Consider the following 19621-nt stretch of genomic DNA (forward strand, 5'->3'; position numbering starts at 1 on the left):
ACTGCTGTCAATTGATTATAGAGATCAACTGAAAAAGAAAGTAAGTCTTGAGTCAGGCTTTCTGCATCAGGAACTGCACAGAATACTGATGAACATCTTTTTTTCAGACTGCGCCAACTGACACATAAAAAACAACAGTACTAGAGAGCAAACTAAGTATGTTAAAGAGATTTCAAGTGTGATTCAAGCTGCTTACTGATTAACACTTCAGCATGTAACACTCCTCATAGACCTGTGTGGTTATTGTTCAAAAGGGAAACAAGCCTCTTTTAGCAACAGGAGACAAATTATCCTCCCTGACCAGTTCTCACACAGCTTAGCAGCACTGGAACAGCTTCTTCTTCCAGAGACTCTGGTGTGAAAATAAAATGAAATCCCAAGATTTGATGCCTGTCAACTATTTCCAGGACATGTAAGAGCCTTACAGAAAACATACTCATCTTACACATGAACATTAGCTAACTGACTCATTTTATCAGAAAAAAAAAATTACAGTCACATTTGCAAGAAAATGGAAAATAAAATACATAATGCTCTTTCATGTCAAGGAACAAACTTAACACTGCAGGAACCTCAGAAATGGAAGATGATAGCTGTATTTTCAATGGCCTTGGAAAAGGAGAACGAAAGGAGTCCATGACTATCTGCACAAGTTTCTGCATTTCTTACTGGACTGTCCTATCTGGGGGGCAAATGTCCAGATTTGCTTCTTCAAGTCAAGCCTTCACAACTATAACACAGTCTTCATTACATACTCACATGCTGACTACACTGGTTTTAGTTAGAAGAGTTAAGGCAGAATAAAAGGCCAGACTAGTTTTAAGGCTTGAACTCCCCATGCATGTAGCGTCACCTGCTGCCAGGGAGAACTGGAGACATATGGAGATGGCTACAGCCCTCATGACTGAGAGGTGCTCTCTATGTTGAAAATCCTGCCAGATATACCAGTTCAAGTCACAATCACAGTAAGACCAAAAACCAGGCTGACAGGCTGCCTCTCCCTGCCCCATGTCCATGTTGGACCTCTCCATCAGGTGATGGAGGTACACAATGGCTGGAGGTGCAGGAGCTGCATCAATGACACTAACAGCACCTCAGCACAGCCTTTGGTCACAGTAGAAATTCTCCATCAGTTAAATCCAGGCTGCTTTAAGACTACAATATATAGTATTACCACTCATAAACTTTGAATGAATGGTCCATAAGCATGTTAAGTATGATCTCAGTGATTCAGATCAAAGATCCAACTCCCCCAGCAGGATCCTCCCTCCGGTAGTGTTCACCAATAATGCTGAAGGCAAAATAGAAGGTGACCTCCCTAACAAGAGGGCACGATCTTAAGCTCTGCCAGGGGAAGTTCAGGTTGGACAGTAGGGAGAAATTTTTCCAGAGAGAGTAATCAGACATTGGAATGGGCTGCCCAGGGAGGTGGTGGAGTCACCATCCCTGGAGGTTTTCAAGATGAGACTGGATGTGGCACTTAGTGCCATGGTCTAGCAACCACAGCGGTGTTGGATCAAGGGTTGGACTTGATGATCTCAGAGGTCTTTTCCAACTCAGTTGATTCTATGATTGCATTCCATGATTCTATGATTCAATGAACTATTCCCACAGCCACCTTCTGCAACTACCTACAACAGCAGAGATATGTTTATCTTTAATATCTCTTGATGAACTTTGAAAACATGTTTTCATCAACTGAGTATGAGAAAACAGTAGGAGTGTTAAAGATATTGTTGTTTTCAAAAAGACTTGGGATTTTTATTACTACATGAGACATGAGAACACTCAGGATATGCTTGAACATGGTCCAGCTCACACTTGCAAGTCCATTGTCTGGACATAGGAATGAATGAGAAAAGCAGCAAGAATAGCTACTAGGTTTTCTAGAAAACAAAAATACTATTCAGATGTGCATAAAGTGCAGATATGCTGGCACTAAACCCTTGAGTATGTAACTTTTGGACATCAGTACACTTAGATCACAGTTCTAATTTGAGCTCATTGAAATTTGCACACCTTAAAAAAAGCTACCTTTCCATAGACCATTCAGTAAAAAGCTGGCTTTTAAAAATTATATTATTTTTCATTAGGATAGTTCTGTTAAAAGATTTGCATTAATGAGTTCTGTGTTGAAGACCAGTGCGGGTCAGGTCATGGTCTTGCGTCTCCCTTTACCGTTCTCATCCTTTCCCTCATTTTGCTCATTCCTGTTTGATGTCTCTCTAGCTCACTTTCAACTCAGCAGATGTTGTCAGTAAAGATATCTTTCTAGGCCTGAATAAATCTAAAAAGTGTGAAACCAATTATTCATAAAAAGTGGCCACATGCCAACGTCAAACAGAGAAAGACCACAGATTTCCAATGACAAATACGTGTAGTATTATGCCTGCATTTTGCATCTAATTTCTATGTGAAAATATCTAATACAGGTACACAAAAGTCCACACACCTAGAAAAAAAAAATTTAAAAAATCACTGTTTTTCTGTACTGGAAAGAAAATCCATCATTATACTATTTACTCTTTCACTGTATTATAAAGCATATTATACCATCACTATCACACAGGAGATAAAGTAACTGAAGTCAGAGGTGTACACCATCACATGTTCACACTCGGCTTTTTTTTCTCCATACACAGAAATGTAACAGTTTATCTAACTGTGACATAAGTGGCATCCTCTCTTAAAAAAACATCTCCTTTCAAAGCTTTGTAACATTATAAAAGATAAAGAAAGTCTTCAAGCAAAGTAAAGACTCTGGGCCTGTTGTGGTTACTGTAGATTACTGTTCTCTTGTGCACTCAGCATCACCTCTGTAAAAAACAAAGCACACAGCTGGATTGCCCCAAAATATTCTGTTCTTTCCTCTATCCCAAACTGAAGCACCTATTTGTTTCGTTGTGTTTTGTTTTTTTTTTAATCTGTTTTATCCATTATAGAAAGAATGCAGAGAAACTATTCCAAACCACCAATTTACCAATTTTGGGGTGTATCTTGGTGCTTTTACTATGCCCTGTGTTTTAAAGTAAAAACAAACAAAAAAGCAACCAACCCCCCCCCCAAAAAAAAAAAATCAAAACAACAAAAAACAACTTTGAATACTGTAAACCTCTGTAACTGATACTAAGATAACTGTAAGACTGTTGTCTTCTTGGGATGAAGTTTTAACTATAAGTACTTATAAAAAAGAATTTCCCTCCCTTTGCCAACCACTAGAAAAGGAGAAAACACGAAAAATGTGCACAAGCATAAACTACATGAGTAGTTTTAGAAGGTTTACAGTCTTATTTACATGCATGCTATAATTTATACAGCATAGCAAGGTTCAAGGTCTTAGAAAATTAACTGGACATGACCAAGTAAGACTTAGTTCTTCCATAGGAGATATGTTTCCAGCCTGCATAATCTTCAACTTTGTAAGTGGTCCTCCTACTAATAATCTTGAAGCATGAGGAATTAATAACCTAAATACATAGAAACATGGAATCAGACGTCCGTCATTTCTGAAGTCCACAGTATCTTACCTAATCAGCGCTGTTTATACATAGCTTACCAGCCAGCCCTTTTTGCCAGCCCTTCAGCTACCTCACAAAACAGCAGACTACTTTACATATGCGCGGGCTACTCAGGCCAAGAAGGAAAGACAGAAATGACAGCATCTACGAACAGATCAATCAGGCAAAGCAGATCAAAATCCCAGATCAAAATCCCCAAACCAGAATCACAGAATATGCCTAGTTGGAAGGGCCCCATAAGGATCCTTAAGTTCAACACCTGGCCCCACACAGGACAATCCCCAAGTCACCTTGTCATAGATCACTGAACTAGCTGATGCTCTCTTCACCTTCTCATGCTGCTCTGCAACACATACTGTATGTGGAGTAGCTGTTATATAAGGCTACTTTAGAGATCTCAGCATGGATTTTCAGTTTTTAGGCATGTAATTTTCAAGACAGCAGGAATCAGGCTCTACCTGTAGTGAAAGAGAGAGAGAAAAGTTCCTCCGAAACTATCATGTGAAGATCTACCTCTTTTTATGTATATGCTGAGAATTACATGCCATTGCCCCCACTTTGAGCAACACATCAGTGATCTCAGAGGTCATTCGATGAATATGCATTACCACTGGTCTGACTCAGCAGAGTACTCAACCATGAAGTTAACTTTCAACTTGTTCTGAAATGGTACTGGTTTCATGCCTGCAAGCCTTGCTGAAGTGGGATGGACTTCCTAAGTTGTCAAAGGCAAGTAGTGAAGAAAAACAGAAAATGGAGAGAAGTAATACATTTGGAGTAAAATGGGAAATATCTGTCTCCTTTTCTCCACTTTCACTTGGATATCAACACAAGTGTTTGGGGGTTTTTAGTATTTTAAACCATTTCATTCTTTTCTATACATTACATTCTCATGTCTACATAGGTTCAGTTTTGAAATGATGATACCAAAACTCCTCCAAAGGAATATCCCCATCTCCAGAATAACGAGAGTCAAGAGGTATTGTAAACTTAAATGTTCCATTTTGACTTCTAAGACCCAAGAGCAGACAGTCAGTACCTTCTCATCTGATACACAAGCACTCACTCACAGAGAACCACAGAACCTCCAAATTTTTGAGGGTTATGCATCACTGATTTCTGCAGCATGAACAGTGGTTCCAAAAAATGAATTACAAATCGTCAAGACATAGTCAAAAGTGTTCTACAGCTCATCCAGCCTAGACACACTAAAAACCCATGACTATTGCTGCTTTTATCAGTAAGAAGCTGTTAGGCACCAGTTGAAAGCTGAGTTCATGCATCCAAGGAGTATTCCTGATAGGACTCACAAAATTCTTGTGCTGCAAAACATAAAATTACTCCTTGGATTTGTTGAATCAAAAGGTTAGGTTACCAAAGCAAAGACAAACTACACTGTTTATAAGGAACCTTAGGGTAACTCAACAATTCTGAGCAACTGCTTTGTAATAAGAAGTCCCTGGGCATAATCAAATGATGAATTACTTTTGTGGAAAATAACAAAACATCTTGTTGGAGTGTCTCTTCTTTTGTAGGAAAGAGTGGTAAAGAAGAGGATTCCATCTACTTAAACTAACCCCACCTGGGGATGTGCTACTGTGCTATTACTGATGGCAATAGAAAAATGAGTTTTACCTCACCTCTGCATGGGGAAAAAGTATCTCCAAATTCTTGCTGTTTTGGCTCCAAAAACAGTGGGGCTGAAGTCCTGGGGGCTGTGGGACTTGTAATAAGGGCTTCTCATTTGTAACCACTTGTTTCTTGGGACTTAGGGCAGGAAAGTAAACAGTATTGTCGATGTTGCTCTCAGGAGCAACCTTGGAGGTGCCCTCCTCCCAGGGGCACCTTTAAGTGCAGGCTGGCAGACAAGTTTCCAATAGCTGGGCTTTCAGTGCTGCTATTTGAAGACAAGCAGGGTGTTCCTGCATGAATTCCGACAGGTGAGTTCTGCTGTCCACATGGATCATCCTAGGTCCATGAGGAATACCTGTTGTCCAATGGCTCATACTATATGACCTCCCATTCCTTTTTAAGAAGTTAATGTAATCAGTGTGTTTTTACAGACCCTCAGCTATGATTAATGTCAATCCAAATTCAGTAAGAAATCCACTGTGTATTACACTTGCTTAAAAAATACATAAATAAAAATAAATTATATTGCAGTAAGAGATGAAAGAGGACTGCACGGGACTGTGAACTTCATGACTTTACGGGTTACAAGAAACAAAGTACAAGCTCTATATGGTCTGCTGGGGAGAAAGAACAAAGCCAAGCAATGACTTAGAGCTCTAACACAGATAAAACCTGCCTCATCAAAAGCTGAAGTTTGCAATAAGGTCAACTGCCTCCGCATTAGCTAAATCAGCCATGAAATTAGGTGCATGCTGACCAAGTACAAGGAGGCAGCTGGGACTGGAAGGACTCTCTGACAGGGAGTTGTCATTAGGATGAGCACAGCTGCCTCTTTTTTGCCCTCTCCCCAGTCCATGCTGAAAAGCACACGCAGTAGTAAGGAAGCACCATGCAGATACTGACAAAACGGGAAAAACAGCAGTTCACATTCTAAAGGATATGTATACAACAATATGAAGAGGAAAAAGCAAAAGCACTGAAGAAGCACAAAACAAAAGACTTGTGGTCCCTCAAACTCCGGGGCACTTCACAAGTATTGCAAGAAAGCATAGCACAGAAGCATTCATAAACACAACTGCAATCATTTCAAAAGTGGACTATTATTATAAGCCTATAGATATACCATATCTATATGGTACAGGTGAAATGTAATCATCTAGTGGCAGATTTTCAAGGACATCTTTTAAAATATACCAAAAATTTTCAAACCCTGACTTTTCATCACTTATGTTTTCCTACTATTTAAATCTTAGAAGACAAGACTGCAAGGGGTTCAAGAAATCATCTCAATCACAACCTACCCCAAGGCAGAATCAACTAGATCTAAACATTTCCTGACATAAAAAAAGATTTGTAGGCAAAAGCTGCACTTGTCATCGTAAATCACTGGGCTAAGATATCATGCAGTTGGGGTAACTTCAGCCCTAATTCAGCTGAACAGCTCGTGCCCAATTTTCATCACCAGTTGCATCTGTTTAACATTAAGCACATGTTTAAGTAATTTGTTCAATCATACACTCAGTGCCTAATTAACTTGTTCAGACAAACAAGCTGACAGAAACAAAACCGAAGTATGGCATCAGTTATGTTTTTCATTCATCTATATATTAAAGTTTTTAATTATTACGATCTTGCTGCAGTAAAATGCTGAACCATAACTTTTACACTCAGCACATGAGATTTTCAACACTGAAGCCAGTAAAATTCCGACCAGTATATTCATTATTGAATTTAAACCTCATATAAAACCCTCATATTAACTCTTTGCTTACTATCACTCTGAAACATCTCAATTTTTTTCCATCTGTGCACTGTCAAAAACCTCAAACAAAACATCCCTGTTTATTTCACAAACCTGTATTCATAGCACACTTTCAGATTAAAAGCCATCTAAGTGTCTCTAGAGACATCTATGCATAGATATTCACACACACTTTCCAGTTAAGAACTCACTAAAAATGGAAGGCCTAAGCATGTTATCTTCAAAGGCAAAAGCAAACTCCCTACTGATATAAATAAGAGAGATATGCCTTAACCACACTTAAATGGTCATAAAAGATTTAGTCTACATACTATTTTATTGTTATATTTTTATATTGTGGGAATAAAAATTGTAAAGCACATCAATAAAAAGTAATATTATTTTTCTTCATGCCTGGCTGAAGTATAAATCACTCTCTCCAATTCAAGCAAGGAAAAGGAGAGCTGAATTCTCAGAGTTTATTTTAAAAGCAGAATGTACCATGCCTTAACACAGGTGACTAGATCCTTAGAAAAGGATATATTAAAAAAAGGCGATTGTTCTGCTGGCAAGGGTATACACCATGTCACTATAAATTGTCCACAAATAAAAATCATTCTTGCCTGTAATTCTTGTCTGCAATTTTAACTACATTAGCAAAGTAAGAATATAATCAAGAAAAGAATATAACATGACAAATGCATTAGCTTTACTCAACAAAAGCTCCTTTAGTTTAAACAACAGAAGAATTTTTTCTACATAGGTTACACAGACCCACCAGCCCTATAAAATCCAGGTCAATATACAACTTGGGTTGTTAGTGTTGGTTGTTAGTGTTGTTAGTCTCCTTCGCTATTCTTCTCCAGTAATATTATATCTTACAAGCAGTGGTAGTGTTCTATGCTATCATTGTCTCAGTTTTATCATTAGCTCGTGCTGTGTTTTTTACACTTGAAGAAAGGCCTCTGAGCCCATAATTTTTTTCCTCATCCTAGTAAACTGTATTTTGAACCAATTGACCTGCAAGTACAAACAAACCAACCTTTTTTATGAAAGTAGAAACATGTTAAATAATTCTTCTACATTTTCTTCCTCTAGTCTCCTTCCCGATTCTACTGTGAAAATGTATAACATTACATTATGATGCAAATGAGTGCTTTCTTTCTTTATAACACTAAAGCACCTTGGAGAACAGAAGTTTCTGCATTTTAAAAATTATTATTTTGTGGCATTTTCAATATTATTTACTATTATTAAGTGGCTTTTCATTAGTTAAATTTCCTTAGCATCAATTTTCAACATGATGCCAAGACCTTCTCACATCAGTGGCCAAGGTGATTCAAACCAAAACATCAGATTACTGAGTGGTGCATTAAAGCACATACAACTAATCAATTCCCAATTGGACATGAATTATATTCTAAAAGTATAACTTTTCCATCAGATCCATAAATAGTTATCAATTACAGCTAACTATAATAATGATACATTTCTAGTCCAAGTGATCTTGGAAATGGTGGGAATACAGCACCAAATACAGCTTACTTAGAAATAATCTTAGCAATCCTGAATAGGATTGCAGCTTGATGTACTAAGTTCAAACGCACACAAAACCCCCAACTAAACAAACAAAAAACCCAAGAAAGAATACTATCCTGAGACTGAATGGCTGTACAGACAAATTCTTTTGTTCTACCAAAGAAAGAAAAGTACTTGCCGCCTTTTAATGAAATATTTCTGTCCATCAGTAGATACTGTAGTGGCCTTTTCGTGCTCCCACAGATATTAAAAGATCACTGAAGAACGCTTATGTCCACTGCTCCTAAAGTCGGGTTTTTTTCAAGCTGATATTACTCAAAGGTCTATGACTCTGCATCAATAACAGGATGAGTACGTAAGTACTCAAAATCCATGGCAATGATTCATAAATTCACTTTCAGAGAGCCATGTCATAACATTTAAATTCAAGCTGAATTGAAGCCTTAAAAATCTGAACACTAATTCTTCAGAAAGCAAAACAAAAGAATAATTCACAAATCTGTGCCTGTAGCACAGTATGCCATATAGTCTACTATATATGCAGTTTTGAAAAGTAATCAGAGTTGGCTTACTACTTCACCTGCTGAAATAAGAGGTAAAACACTTTTCAATTTCAATAAAAGCTGAATTACTCTGCTGCAAAGATCAGTTTAAAGAATTGTAATAAATCCAGCTCAGGAGATGCTTTCACAAAAGTAGTTATCAAACACTGGCACTATGCATATAGGGTAGCAAGCACTATCCCAAACCAAAGGAGAAGACTGAAAGACAATGCACCAAAGAGTCCTTCCTTCTTATTCTTTCACTGGAGACACCTCACCTCTTCAACAGCTACCAGGCAACACAGAAAGCAAAACATGAACCCATAACCCCCTTCTTTGGGACTGTGCACTCCAAGACTGTGCCTTCCCTTATTCCTGTCATGATGAGGGACAGCCAAGCCTTTCAACATGTTCTCCCCCACAATTTCCTTGGCACAATTCCAGGAAAAAATTTACTTACTATCAAGTCTGAGTAATCACAAGGCCACCCAAAGGCTACCTACATTTAAGCTCTGTTCTTCCCTGCCAGCCTTTCCCTCTTTGCATGGCCATGGTATTTGGAGCATCACCTGCCAGTGGCACCATGATGAAACACTCTGAAGCCACTCCCTACCCTGACATCCCACTCCTGATGACTCAGTCTGGGTGGAAAGGAGCGTGATGGAGAGGGGAAGGGACAGGCACAAAAAGCTAGAGGGGTGCTTCACCTCAGCCTCACTGACTCCTGAGGTTTTTGTGTCTCACAGCTGTTTGTGAGAAGGACACACTCTAACACAGTAGTAAGCCATCAACATAACAACTCATTTTCTAAATAGAGCACAAATGCATAGGAAGTGCTGGTGTTACAGTTTTTGTAGTTATCTGGATTTAGTTCACAGACCAAAGTGGTCTGTGGTGATTTATGGTAATAAATTCTCCTTGGAAAAGAAAACCACACAGAGATTTAATCAGGAATAATAACCAAGAACTTGAAATTAGTCTTGGAAAAACAGGTACATTAAGAATCCCAGTTGCAATAAAGGAAGACAATGTGCTTTCAAAACTGAAAATAAAAAATAAACTTATCGCTCAATTTATAGAGAATCTCTTCCCCTCCATGTCTGCCAGCATCTCAGAACTCATGCACTATTGAGAATAATAAATATCTCACATTTGTATCCACTGTTTTGGTAATTTGTATCTATTTCTTGACAATTATATTCTTGGACACAGGGCTTTACTCCAAACTGCAATACTCTGATAATATCACATTCTTCTAGGGCCCAGGTGGTCAACCAAGGAAAAACAGAAAAGGGTCACACAATCTCAAAGTTTCTAGTTCTCAAGGATTGTTATGCCCTCTTGATACAGCACAAACAAGCAAGGCAAATGATAGCTAAAGGAGGTCCTCCACAGCACTTGAGACAACCAGCCCCCAAACATGATTGAGTTTCTCAGACTTAGTACAATGAAATCTACTAATTACTTATTACTTGCATCACTATAATTCCTAGGAAGATTAGTCACAGAAAGGAATGCCTTTGTGTGAGGGACTGTATAAACACAGAGGAGAGCACAATCACTGATACTGCTGCAACTGCCATCAAAAGGACAGCCGTTATCAGTGGAAGGATGATGTATATTCTAGTGTAGCTAGGACCGAACATTTTTACCATACTGCCAGAGAAACCTTCTCAAGTTTATTATGTTAATTAAGATCTCCTCAGATTCTTCTCTATTAGGACCTTAAGCATCAGAGCTGTGCTACTGCAAGTGGTTGCTGTAACAGAACAGCAGCTTTCCACGAGGAACGTTATTCTCATTAGGGCTAGCTACAAACTTCAGACAAGCTGCTTGAAAAAGCCCAATACAAATCTGGCAGCACTGACTACCAGAGTCTGAGGCACACTTTCTTACATGCTGTCAATCGTGACAGCATCCCTGCCCAGTAGCAAAAGGCTCCTGCAAACCCTGATCCATGGCACCTTTTACTCACAATGCTACCCTGTTCTTGCTTATAATAACTTCGGACTTTACAGGAGTGCAGCCACAGTTGCTAACACTGCAGTGTCGGCAATGATGAGACCTTCAGTGCATGCAGGACATGAGAAAACAGCAAGGGTCTCCATGCGAGCTGGCGGCAATGCGAAGGCAGAGGCACGGAGGCTCGGAGCCACGGACACCTGCCCTGCTCTGGTGCCCTCGCTGTGACCGCCACTGGCGGGGCAGTGCGGGCGGCCACCACACGCTGCCCGGCAACGGCCCGGGGGCACCTACCGCCACCCTTATCGCAACCACGGCTCACCCCACACACCTCGCAGCGAAAGCATGAGCAGCTTCAACCGGGGCCAAAAGCGAACCAGAGAAGGAGAACACAGCTGAAAGCCATGACTTTCAAGTCTATTAAGTTTAAGAGGCTGGAGTTGCTAGCAACATACAGGCCAGCAGATGAACATAGCTGTCACCTCACCAAGCACTACACGTCTGGTTTCGTGCCAACGGGGCCACTGCCTGAATGACGAGAAGACCCGGGCGGGACACTCCTCGGCATCGGGGCCAAGGACCTCGGTGGGGCAGCCCCGCATCACTCTGGCCGGCACTCCCGGCCGACCTCGGCTTCCCGCCCGCACCACTCCCGCCCCCCGTCACCGCTCCACTCCGCTCCCGCCGCCAGAGGGGCGGCCGGCGGGCAGGCTCTCCGCTCCATAACCTCCCTCCGTGGGTACCTATCTCCGGTTATTCACGAGCGGGATGACAAATCTCCGGGACGGGTGTCTGTCCCGTCCTCCCAGACAGCGCTGCGTCCTCATCTCGACGGCGGACCGGCCGGCGTGGTGAGTAACCGCGAAATGACTGCACCACAAGAGCGTTTGTTTTGCTTTCTCCCTTCTTCTCCGCCCTCCGCGCTCTGGCACGGAGGCCGTGAGCCGCCGACTCACCCTGTCCCCGCCCGGGCGGGCGGCGCGGGGCTCGGGGCAGCTCCGGCCAGCGGGGCAGCGGAGAGGCCGCGCCGCCCCGCACGCCCCCACCCGCGGGCAGCCGGCGGGTTGCGGAGCCGCCGCTCGCCCCGGGCCACTCACCTCCCGGCGGCAGCGCAGCTCCCGCGCAGCCCGGGCGGCCGTGCCCGCGGCTGTCATGTGCCCGCCGGCCCCGCTTAACCCTTCCCGCGGCGCTGCCTCCGCCGCGCGGGGGGGCGGCGAGTCCCGCCGCCAGCGCCCCCCTCCGTACCGCCTTGCGCCGCGGGGACGAGGTGGTTGGCGGACGGGGCACGGCTTTCCAGAGGCGGGGGGGGTCGCGCAGGGGGGGCTTGACGAGTTGGCTCTGTAGGGGCTGGAAGATGCCTAGGGGGAAGCTGGGTGGGGCTGCAAAGGCGCTGGGGGGAATGGGGGTCGGAAGGGCGCCCAGAGGCCGGAGGTGTTTGGAGGACGCCGTAAGGGCGCTGAGGGGAGTGTGTCTGTCTGTGTGCGTATGTGGGTCTGTGCGTGCGTGTCTGTGACGGGACTGGGGGAGCACCGGGGCCGCACGGAGGATGGAGGGGGATGTTTAGGAGCTCTTTAGGGGCTGCAGCCTAGCTGGAAGGTGATCTGGGGGCTCCACACGGACTTTAAAGCGACTGCGTGGGGGATTGCAGGGAAACTATGAGGGGACCTGAATGGGACCTCTGTCTGCAGAGTGTACGATAAAATGTAGGACAGAGTAGCAGTACAGGGGAACAAGGGGAACAGGACCTCGGAAGTGGAAAGGGGATGAAGGAGCTGTATGCCTAGTGGCACTTCCCTGAGCACATCTTAGACAACTGTGGTGTAAATGCAGATTTTCTCGATTATAAGGAGATTTGTATATACCAGAGGACTATCAAATGTGATAAAGCTGGAAAAAATATATTTGGGCAGATCTGCTGCTGCCATCCACTCACCCAGAAAGACACAGGAACATATTAGCCACAGGCTGATGATAAGCCTCTTGCAGAAACAATTGCAGTCAAGAGGTACATGCCACAAAGAGCGCCCATTTCGCTGGAGAAGACTCCTACACACTCAGGGCATGGCCCAGTAGTTGAAACATACTGGTTGTTTCAGTTTGGGTCGGTTTTATTCCACTCCACTGTAACCGGGGTATTGAGAGTGTAAATGAGGTGACGATGAAGGTGAATAAAGCAGGTGAAAAGCCAGGCTAAGAGCAGCAAATTGCCCTATTCCTCTACCTGCACGACCATGCAGACTTCATGGCAGGGCACCCTGTCAGCAGGGAAGTCTCCAACCAAGGAAGCCTACTAGTATGCATGGGCACTCAAAGACTGCAAGAGTGCGGCAGGTTCAGGCCTTTCATGGCAAGCATGATCAGCCCGCATTTAAAAAAGTCATTAATCCCAGTTTTCCAAGAATGACAATGGCACTGTGGCTGTTCTCCATGCTTCTTGCAAGGTGAAAGGGAGCCTGTATCTTTGCTGTGCTGCAACAGCTGTTAGGAGGAGGGTTGAGGACTGGGGAAAGCGTCTTGGTATGCCCAGATCACTGTGCTCCTCAAGGCTTGCCTCAATCCTTAGCCGAATAAACTCTTCTGAGCTATAGCTCCTTTGCCATTCACTCGTATTACATCAAATAAATGTGATTGTGAAGTTCATAAGAAGCTGATATTGTATGTTCTTTACATACCCAGAAAACAGCAGAGATGTTGAGGCTTCAGTCTTTTTTGTAAGGTTACATTGCTTTCCAGTCTTCTTCTTTGTAAGTACGCTTAGGCAGTGAGTCACTTGTAAATAAATTTACTATGTATAGCACATTTAAAACAGAAGTAAGCACATTTAAAACAGAAGTATTTGTAAGCTGTATCTCACTTAAAAATCATATTAAGAGAACTGACAACTGAAGTGATCTTTACCACATGTAAGCACAGAATTTACTTGAGAGCCCAATGAGGTTTTTGTTTACAGTCTCTTTATTGGTATCATATGCCAGAATTTTCTATGCAATTATAATTTAATCAGAACTCATCACTAAAAAGTTCAAGGACTCTGCCTGGACTGACATGATAGACATGGTAATTGAAAATGAGTAATACAGTTTCAGGCAACAAAAAAGTGCATATATTGTCAAAGTGCTCTTTGTAATTCAAATCTACCAAATAAATTGTGAGTTTGCTTTAAAGAAATTGCTTTCAATAAATACCAATGCTATCAGAAACCAAATCTTACAGCCATTAAAAAAATCTGTTTGCTTTATTTTGTCATTTTTATGTATGGGAAGTAAATTGCCTTTTTTAGTTTTTCAGCTGAAAAAAGTGATGGATCCTAGCAATGTACCACCTTGGGAAACACATGATCTGAAACACAGGGTAAAGGCAACCTTTACACACAGGGTAAGTTTTTATTGTCGTGGGTGCCTGCTGAGCAGTCTTGAGCAGGAAGCAAAGAGGACAATCATATTAACAAAGTTAACATTAGACACTGCAACTCATATTTAAAGATAATTCTTAATTTTTGATGTGCTGAAGAAGCAATTGAAGTTTATGCAAAATATGCCAGGATATGTATTAATATCAAAATATTAAAAGTATCGAAAATAAGTACCTTCAAAGTTTTCTTGGTAGGTAACACCACTGCATGTCCGTATCTGTCATACACCGTTGCATGTTCATGCCCATACTCATTTCTCACACAAAACACTCATCCTGATTCAAAAAAGGCTATGCCTTAGTCCTTTCAAAAAGCATGTATCTAATGGAAGTAGTGGACTCGGGAAACTTCAGTAAAGTTCACTGTGTCAGAATCCATGGCAACATCTGTGCACTTCTTCTGTCATACGTCCAAGCCCTGAGTGTAAAAATTTATTTTTGTAACCTCAGTCCCAGTTCAATTTTCTTAGTTCAGTAAAAACTTTTAGTTACCTCTCAAGGAAATGTATAGTTAAACCCTATATGAGGCTACAGGTAAGTTAAATTAAGCCTTCAGTTTACAAACTGTCAAACTCAGAAGCATTTTCCCACCTTTTTTTTTTTTTTTAGAAAAAGATGTGCTCTTTCTTCTTTTCCTCTGTCCCAAAGTCTGTTGCAATAACACTGTGTCCATCAGTTCTTGTGAAGTGTCTTCCTAGCCTGATTCTGGTTGTATTATGCCATTAGGTTTGTTGTCCTAAGGAGTGTTATTCCGAGGCATGCAGGAAAAGACACTTGCTCATATAAATATTCATCTCCTTTGTCCTAGAGAAAGACCATTTTTATGAGGGAGCCCTGACAGGAGATGGTCAGTGGCTAAAGCCATCTGAAAAGGGCTCATTCAGTGGGGAGAAAGAAATTGCCTGAAGAGGAGACTATTTATTTTGTTTGCTGGTAATTTTGGAGGCTTTTTTGAGTAAGGGAATGTCATGGTTTAACCCCAGCCAGCAACTAAGCCCCAAACAGCCGCTCACTCGCTCCCCCACCAGCAGGATCAGTGGGGGGTGGGGGGGGAAAATTGGAAGGGTAAAAGCTAGAGAACTTGTGGGTGGAGACACATACAGTTTAATAGGGAAAGCAGAAGCTGCCCATACAAGCAGAGCAAAACATGGAATTAATTCACAGCTTCCCATGGGCACACGAGTGTTCAGCCATCTCCAGGAGAGCAGTGCCTTATCACATGTAACGGTTACTTGTGAAGACAAATGCCATCACTCCAAACCTCCCCCTTCCTCCTTCTTCCCCCCAGCTTTTTATGCTGACCATTATGTCATTGGTCTGGAATATCCCATAAGTCAATTTGGGTCATCTGTCCCAGCTTTGTCTCCTCCCAACCTCCCATGCACCCCCAAATCCCTCACCAGTGTGGCAGTAGGGAAAGGCCTTGGCTCTGTGCGATCACTCCTCAGCAATAACAAAAACATCTCTGAATTATCATTTGTGTTCAACACAAATCCAAAACATAGCCTCATACTAGCCACTGTAAAGAAAATTAACAAGGAATGTGACAATCTGAGGATATAGCTGGTTTAAGTTTCCTTCATCTCTTTCTTCTGTATACCAGTAACAGCAGAACTGAGTTTTTAGGAGACAAAACTAGGTAGAAAGACTGTAAGACAAATTATTTTTGTTGCATTTCTGTAGCAAAACTGAAAATATATTTTGACCCCAACACCTTGGAAACAGTGGCAGTCAATTTAACTGGAGGACATAGAATCTCAAGAGTACCTGGAATACATTGATACTTGGTTAGAGAACACTAAAAGAACTGGAAGGGATTGTCTCTAGATGCCTCAGACGTACTGACTAGAATGAAACCCAGGTCTGAACATTCACTTCTCAGATGCAAACAGATATGCAGAAGCTTTTTCAAAATGTTTTTTTGTGGCAACTGATTTAAAAAAAAAATTCTTGTTAACTGAGCATTTTGGTCTAATTCTGTAATTTTTCCTTAGATCTTCCATTTCATATCTATTCTATTTTCCTAGTTACTGTGTAACTGAGAACAATATTTTTGGTAGTTAAGGTGATAAGACAAAAATGAAAGTAATCACTGGAATTCCATCTTGAATAACATAATGTATAACAGGTATCTTTTACTGACACAAATATATTCGAACATCATAGAATTGGATTTTCCTGGTTTAGCAGCAAAAGCAAGTCTTGCACCTCTCCCATCTCACCTTAGACTGACTCCTTGGCAAGAAGGAGCTCTGCAAGGGTGTGATCCCATCATCCATGGCCCAGCATCTCAGGGCTGATACCTCTTTCTGTTTAGTAGAACAAATTGGGTATTATGGCATGAATTCTGGGGCCAGATCCTTTTTTTTTCATCTTTCCAATGACAGGTCACAGGTTGCATTTACCTGCTCATCATATGAGATCGAGGAGGGCTGTCTGATATTATCATGTCACATCAGGGCCACAGAGCTTTGTTTTCTGTGTAATTCAATTTCCCATTTATATATCCAGATTTCAAGAACAATACTTTTGTAGTGCATTTTACTTGCTACACGGGAGATAAGACAATATATTTCTTGTCTTCATTGCAATAAACTAACACTATGAAAACCATATTGCTAAGATCTCCAAAACTCCTAGTAGCATCTAGACATCCTTAAACAAATCGTTTCCTCTCCTTATAGCTCCAGCGATTCACCCTGCACTCTGAAGTGATGTATAAAGGCTGTTCCATTCACACTCTTTAACGTAACCTCTCAGGTGGAGAGAAAGCTGTCGGTGGAATAAATATGAAGAAAATATAGGCATTCTACTTACCTCCTCAAATAAATTGAGTTTTATTCTTCAGTATTCTTATACAAACAAAACAAGATTTATTCAATTAAAATGTAGACCAGTTTTATATGGTATGAACACAAATGCAGAACTGTTACAAAAGAATGCAGTCACTTTCTATAACAGTACAATACCGTGTATCTGTAAGGTCAGAAACTAAAATTATTAGATGAAAATTATTGCAGGGAAGTTCTGTGTTCCTACAATACACCTGAAGAAACTGAAACTGAGACCGATGAGTAGAATAAGTTTTCCAACTCTCATAAAAATGTAATCAGTGAGAAGACAATATCAGCAATCCAGTTTAGCTAACACAGTCAGATATTGATAGTTAATACTTAACTAACACTTTTTGCTAGTTACTTCATATCTAGCCTAGGGTTCATGCCACAACGTGTGAACATCACATATATCAACAAACAGGTGAAGAAAACAGGAGGACCATAGTTGCTTGGGAACCTCTGTCTTCATGCTTGAACAGAATTTGAAGTCAAATTGAGTTTGATATGAACCAAAGTATACTGAACCAAACATGTCTAATTTCCACGCAGAGACTATAAGAGATTTCAGGCTACCTTAATGTCCATTCCATTCCCAAGTGTCTACTGATGACTGACACTACTAGAAATAGCATTATAGCTAGGATGCTAACTGAGGGTGAAGCAAGAAGAAAAGAAGGAAATTTCCCACAGTCCACTTAGAAACCTTAGAAGAAAATGCTGTGATAAAGTGGAACTACTGTTTGTCCTACAGTAAGATCTTCTGATATTAATAATTATTTCTTTGTAGGCCCCAGCAATTTAAGATTGAACAACAGATAAGTGCAATGTTGAAACTCACTTTTCTTGTTTGGGAGAGTAAGCATTTTATTAATCACTTCTGTGGTATGCACATACCACTGCTATTTTTCTTCTACTCTTGTTTCTGTACTTACTCCCTTTAACACTTACTTTTAATGTTAAATTTTACTTCATACCCCGTAATAAATACCTACTTGTATGTAGTTAGCTTTCTTCACTATAGTACCTTAGGATTTCTACCCAAGAAACAAATTTAGTTCAGAAAATACTGGTGGAAAACACACTAAAAAGTAGGTCCTTGATAAGTCAGATATTGAACATTTCACCCTAAAACATAGCTATCTGCTATTGCTGTGGGAAGCCCATTACCTGGAAAGAGGCAATAATTCTCTCCATAAAGCCCAAGTAAAAGGTATGTTGACGTTGTACTTTGTAGTATGTACCCAGACTCCCTTCTTTTCATTGTTTTAGCATGTTGCCACTATGGGAAGATGTGCAATTTAAAAATAACATGTAAGTAATGTGATGCTTCTCTTTTTTTGTTCAATTTTACATGCAATTCCTTCTCATGGAAGTCTTTAACTTTTTCCCAGGTTCATGTATTTCACTGTCAGAATTTGTTTCTCATGTTTTCTGCTTCTGCACCATTGAATATGCTTCCTGAAACAGTATTTCTCTACTTGCAGTTAGACAAGACTCCTATAGCCTCTACTTAAGTTAAATCAAGTGTCATACGTGCTAAAACTGTTCTTTTTTTTCCTGACAACTCTGACAACATAAAATATTGGGTAGCCTGGAGATACATGAATTGTGGAAAAAGACCACTGAGAAACAGGAAAATTAAATACAATCTTTAAAAAACATTGTGCCATAATTTTCTTTCCTATTGGCATCCAAGAGCTTTGTCACCAGCTATTTCTTTCAAGAAGAGATACTGTATTTCTAGAGAGAATATTTGTACACACATATGCACTCAAGAATCCAATCAAAAGTAATCATTAGACATATCAATGTCTAATGCAAGCCTATACCCATTAATGCAAGTCTACACCCATTAAAATAAAACAATGTTGCCAGAATATTGCCAAAAATATGCCAGAAGCAACTGTCAGTACTTCTGAACATTTTTGTTGCATTGCTCATGTATTTTTTTTTCTGGAATTTTCACAGCATTGCATGTTACTACGACAGGGAAACATTTCCAGGACTTGAGAAAGTAATTGAATTGGTTTGATTTCAATAGAAAAATTTAAAAATATTTAAAATTAAGCAAGTTTTAAATGTTTAGCAGAGTGCAGCCGTGGGTTTTGGTACCTCACAAGGTAGAGATGCTAGAAAAGAAGGAAAATACAAAAAGAAATGCTGTCTGGCGATTTTTCAGAGCATATACCTTTGTGAACTGCTACAAATCAAAACCTGACCTCTAAAGTAGATGTTTATTAACTTTCATTGCTGTGCCATGAAGACATTCATAGGTGCTTCTTGGTTTGCTGTTACAGTGTCTGGGAGAGGGAGAACTGCCGACTGCCTCTTCAGCCAGCGTCTCTGCTTTGCCAGTTCTTTTTGTACTGTTTTGAGTTACTGCCTCCATAGAATATATTTTCCCAACCAGGACTGTCCTACAGGATCTGATAGTATTGT

The 19621-nt window shown here is 40.9% G+C and overlaps 2 protein-coding genes across 8 annotated transcripts in view; one reads left to right on the plus strand and one right to left on the minus strand.

The window, feature by feature from the left end:
• GLIS3 (GLIS family zinc finger 3) overlaps positions 1 to 12116 on the minus strand; it is a 157128-nt gene extending 145012 nt beyond the window's left edge. For 4 of the 7 annotated variants that reach the window (XM_064642395.1, XM_064642390.1, XM_064642396.1 and 1 more), the window contains exon 1: positions 11678 to 11802. The gene's annotated coding sequence lies outside the window, so the exon portion shown is untranslated. Of the gene's footprint in view, positions 1 to 11677; positions 11803 to 12031 lie in introns of those variants that run through there. The other 3 variants (XM_064642391.1, XM_064642393.1, XM_064642394.1) reach the window with 3 other exon arrangements.
• The window catches only part of SLC1A1 (solute carrier family 1 member 1), a 97087-nt gene continuing 89185 nt past the window's right edge, over positions 11720 to 19621 (plus strand). The window contains exon 1 of the mRNA XM_064642411.1: positions 11720 to 11785. The gene's annotated coding sequence lies outside the window, so the exon portion shown is untranslated. The remainder of the gene's footprint in view (positions 11786 to 19621) is intronic.

The sequence above is a fragment of the Pseudopipra pipra genome, chromosome Z (assembly GCF_036250125.1).
Source record: "Pseudopipra pipra isolate bDixPip1 chromosome Z, bDixPip1.hap1, whole genome shotgun sequence".
Lineage (NCBI taxonomy): Eukaryota > Metazoa > Chordata > Aves > Passeriformes > Pipridae > Pseudopipra > Pseudopipra pipra.